At 54.3% G+C, this 5,000-nt stretch overlaps 1 non-coding gene across 1 annotated transcript; it reads left to right on the forward strand.

Annotated features, from left to right (window-relative positions):
- Positions 1-3,069: 3,069 nt before the first annotated feature.
- LOC144420268 (small subunit ribosomal RNA) lies at positions 3,070-4,879 on the forward strand. The gene has a single exon (XR_013474621.1). It is a non-coding gene; the product is annotated as a small subunit ribosomal RNA (ribosomal RNA).
- The last annotated feature ends 121 nt before the right edge of the window (positions 4,880-5,000 follow it).

Genomic DNA, 5,000 nt, shown 5'->3' on the forward strand with positions numbered 1-5,000 from the left:
CAAAAAAAGTTAAAGTACAAACGTGCAAGCATACTAACCTAACCCTAGGTAAGGCATGTCAGAGCGAAAGACAGTAAACTCGAATGAGCCATGAAAGAGCGGTGCGGGGCCGGTCGGAGCGCACCCTTTTCTCGGTGGCTGGCGGGCGAGAGAGTGCTGCGTCGCCGGCATCGGCGTCGAAAGAAGCCGAGCCAAAAAAAGTTAAAGTACAAACGTGCAAGCATACTAACCTAACCCTAGGTAAGGCATGTCAGAGCGAAAGACAGTAATTTCGAATGAGCCAAGAAAGAGCGGTGCGGGGCCGGTCGGAGCGCACCCTTTTCTCGGTGGCTGGCGGGCGAGAGAGTGCTGCGTCGCCGGCATCGGCGTCGAAAGAAGCCGAGCCAAAAAAAGTTAAAGTACAAACGTGCAAGCATACTAACCTAACCCTAGGTAAGGCATGTCAGAGCGAAAGACAGTAATTTCAAATGAGCCAAGAAAGAGCGGTGCGGGGCCGGTCGGAGCGCACCCTTTTCTCGGTGGCTGGCGGGCGAGAGAGTGCTGCGTCGCCGGCATCGGCGTCGAAAGAAGCCGAGCCGAAAAAAGTTAAAGTACAAACGTGCAAGCATACTAACCTAACCCTAGGTAAGGCATGTCAGAGCGAAAGACAGTAATTTCGAATGAGCCAAGAAAGAGCGGTGCGGGGCCGGTCGGAGCGCACCCTTTTCTCGGTGGCTGGCGGGCGAGAGAGTGCTGCGTCGCCGGCATCGGCGTCGAAAGAAGCCGAGCCGAAAAAAGTTAAAGTACAAACGTGCAAGCATACTAACCTAACCCTAGGTAAGGCATGTCAGAGCGAAAGACAGTAAACTCGAATGAGCCAAGAAAGAGCGGTGCGGGGCCGGTCGGAGCGCACCCTTTTCTCGGTGGCTGGCGGGCGAGAGAGTGCTGCGTCGCCGGCATCGGCGTCGAAAGAAGCCGAGCCGAAAAAAGTTAAAGTACAAACGTGCAAGCATACTAACCTAACCCTAGGTAAGGCATGTCAGAGCGAAAGACAGTAATTTCGAATGAGCCAAGAAAGAGCGGTGCGGGGCCGGTCGGAGCGCACCCTTTTCTCGGTGGCTGGCGGGCGAGAGAGTGCTGCGTCGCCGGCATCGGCGTCGAAAGAAGCCGAGCCGAAAAAAGTTAAAGTACAAACGTGCAAGCATACTAACCTAACCCTAGGTAAGGCATATCAGAGCGAAAGACAGTAATTTCGAATGAGCCAAGAAAGAGCGGTGCGGGGCCGGTCGGAGCGCACCCTTTTCTCGGTGGCTGGCGGGCGAGAGAGTGCTGCGTCGCCGGCATCGGCGTCGAAAGAAGCCGAGCCAAAAAAAGTTAAAGTACAAACGTGCAAGCATACTAACCTAACCCTAGGTAAGGCATGTCAGAGCGAAAGACAGTAAACTCGAATGAGCCATGAAAGAGCGGTGCGGGGCCGGTCGGAGCGCACCCTTTTCTCGGTGGCTGGCGGGCGAGAGAGTGCTGCGTCGCCGGCATCGGCGTCGAAAGAAGCCGAACCGAAAAAAGTTAAAGTACAAACGTGCAAGCATACTAACCTAACCCTAGGTAAGGCATGTCAGAGCGAAAGACAGTAATTTCGAATGAGCCAAGAAAGAGCGGTGCGGGGCCGGTCGGAGCGCACCCTTTTCTCGGTGGCTGGCGGGCGAGAGAGTGCTGCGTCGCCGGCATCGGCGTCGAAAGAAGCCGAGCCGAAAAAAGTTAAAGTACAAACGTGCAAGCATACTAACCTAACCCTAGGTAAGGCATGTCAGAGCGAAAGACAGTAATTTCGAATGAGCCAAGAAAGAGCGGTGCGGGGCCGGTCGGAGCGCACCCTTTTCTCGGTGGCTGGCGGGCGAGAGAGTGCTGCGTCGCCGGCATCGGCGTCGAAAGAAGCCGAACCGAAAAAAGTTAAAGTACAAACGTGCAAGCATACTAACCTAACCCTAGGTAAGGCATGTCAGAGCGAAAGACAGTAATTTCGAATGAGCCAAGAAAGAGCGGTGCGGGGCCGGTCGGAGCGCACCCTTTTCTCGGTGGCTGGCGGGCGAGAGAGTGCTGCGTCGCCGGCATCGGCGTCGAAAGAAGCCGAGCCGAAAAAAGTTAAAGTACAAACGTGCAAGCATACTAACCTAACCCTAGGTAAGGCATGTCAGAGCGAAAGACAGTAATTTCGAATGAGCCAAGAAAGAGCGGTGCGGGGCCGGTCGGAGCGCACCCTTTTCTCGGTGGCTGGCGGGCGAGAGAGTGCTGCGTCGCCGGCATCGGCGTCGAAAGAAGCCGAGCCAAAAAAAGTTAAAGTACAAACGTGCAAGCATACTAACCTAACCCTAGGTAAGGCATGTCAGAGCGAAAGACAGTAAACTCGAATGAGCCATGAAAGAGCGGTGCGGGGCCGGTCGGAGCGCACCCTTTTCTCGGTGGCTGGCGGGCGAGAGAGTGCTGCGTCGCCGGCATCGGCGTCGAAAGAAGCCGAGCCGAAAAAAGTTAAAGTACAAACGTGCAAGCATACTAACCTAACCCTAGGTAAGGCATGTCAGAGCGAAAGACAGTAATTTCGAATGAGCCAAGAAAGAGCGGTGCGGGGCCGGTCGGAGCGCACCCTTTTCTCGGTGGCTGGCGGGCGAGAGAGTGCTGCGTCGCCGGCATCGGCGTCGAAAGAAGCCGAGCCGAAAAAAGTTAAAGTACAAACGCGATGCTAATGAGCGAGCCGTTGTCTCGACTAATATGTAGGGGGCGTTCGATCGAGCGTCTGGCTTGAGCGCTTGTCGGCCTAGCAGAACGGTCGCATTGTTATGCCCGGGTTTTAGGCACCGCTGCAGGCGGCCGGCAGAGCTCTTGTTTGTGCGAAACTGAATGGATCGAGCCCGAGAGAGGGCGAGCAAAGAAAAAACGCAAATCGCTCCGCCTGGCACTGCCGGCGAGAGCGTGGACGTCGCGGCCAGCGACTGTCGAAGCTGAGTACGGCCGCAGGCGATCGCCTCGGTCTTAAACGAATGCGACGAGCACGCGCCGGGCGGCCCAGCAAGGGCCGAGCGCAGCTGTCGCAGCTATCTGGTTGATCCTGCCAGTAGTGATATGCTTGTCTCAAAGATTAAGCCATGCAGGTGCAAGTACGAGTTCTCGTAAAGCGAAACTGCGAATGGCTCATTAAATCAGTCTTGGTTTATTTGGTCTCGTAAGCGAAGTGGATAACTGTGGTAATTCTAGAGCTAATACATGCATTAAGCGCCGACTTCGGGAGGCGCGCTTTTATCAGATCAAAACCGACCGGGTTCGTCCTGTGACGTTTGATGACTCTGGATAACCACGCGGATCGTACGGTCTCTGCACCGACGACGTATCATTCAAGTGTCTGCCCTATCAACTGTCGAAGGTACGCTACGTGCCTACCTTTGTGATAACGGGTAACGGGGAATCAGGGTTCGATTCCGGAGAGGGAGCCTGAGAAACGGCTACCACATCCAAGGAAGGCAGCAGGCGCGCAAATTACCCATTCCCGACACGGGGAGGTAGTGACGAAAAATAACAATACAGGACTCTAACGAGGCCCTGTAATTGGAATGAGTACATCCTAAAACTCTTAACGAGTATCCATTGGAGGGCAAGTCTGGTGCCAGCAGCCGCGGTAATTCCAGCTCCAACAGTGTATGCTAAAGTTGTTGCGGTTGAAAAGTTCGTAGTTGGATTTTGGGCGAGCGCCGCCGGTCCGTCGCAAGGCGTGTCACTGGTTGCGTTCGCCTCACCTTCGGTTCTCCGTCGGTGCTCTTGACTGAGTGTCGGCGGTGGCCGATAAGTTTACTTTGAAAAAATTAGAGTGTTCAAAGCAGGCTGTTCGCCTGCATAGTGTTGCATGGAATAATGGAATAGGACCTCGGTTCTATTTTGTTGGTTTTCGGAGCACGAGGTAATGATTAAGAGGGACAGACGGGGGCGTCCGTACTCTGCCGTTAGAGGTGAAATTCTTGGATCGGCGGAAGACGAACTACTGCGAAAGCATTCGCCAAGAATGTTTTCTTTAATCAAGAGCGAAAGTCAGAGGTTCGAAGACGATCAGATACCGTCCTAGTTCTGACTATAAACGATGCCAACTAGCGATCGGGAGGCGTTACCATGACGACCTTTCCGGCAGCTTCCGGGAAACCAAAGTCTTTGGGTTCCGGGGGAAGTATGGTTGCAAAGCTGAAACTTAAAGGAATTGACGGAAGGGCACCACCAGGAGTGGAGCCTGCGGCTTAATTTGACTCAACACGGGGAAACTCACCCGGCCCGGACACAGGTAGGATTGACAGATTGAGAGCTCTTTCTTGATTCTGTGGGTGGTGGTGCATGGCCGTTCTTAGTTGGTGGAGCGATTTGTCTGGTTAATTCCGATAACGAACGAGACTCTGGCATGCTAAATAGTTACGCGACCTTCTCGGTCGGCGTCTAACTTCTTAGAGGGACTAGTGGCGTTTAGCCACACGAGATTGAGCAATAACAGGTCTGTGATGCCCTTAGATGTCCGGGGCCGCACGCGCGCTACACTGAGTGAAGCAGCGAGTGTCTAACCTAGGCCGAAAGGTCCGGGTAACCCGTTGAACCTCATTCGTGATTGGGATAGGGACTTGCAATTGTTTCCCTTGAACGAGGAATTCCCAGTAAGCGCAAGTCATCAACTTGCGTTGATTACGTCCCTGCCCTTTGTACACACCGCCCGTCGCTACTACCGATTGAATGGTTTAGTGAGATCCTTGGATCGGCCCCGTCGCGGCTGGCAACGGCCGCGTCGGCGTGTCGAGAAGACGATCAAACTTGATCATTTAGAGGAAGTAAAAGTCGTAACAAGGTTTCCGTAGGTAAACCTGCGGAAGGATCATTACCGAAAGTGGTGGTAGGCCCCGGCCGACCGCGCACTTAATTGTCTTTGGGTGCCGCCGAGAGGGCGGCCGTCAATCGGGGTTCCGCCCCGTGCGACACGCGTAACACGTTGGCATAGCAAG

The sequence above is a fragment of the Styela clava genome, chromosome 2 (assembly GCF_964204865.1).
Source record: "Styela clava chromosome 2, kaStyClav1.hap1.2, whole genome shotgun sequence".
Lineage (NCBI taxonomy): Eukaryota > Metazoa > Chordata > Ascidiacea > Stolidobranchia > Styelidae > Styela > Styela clava.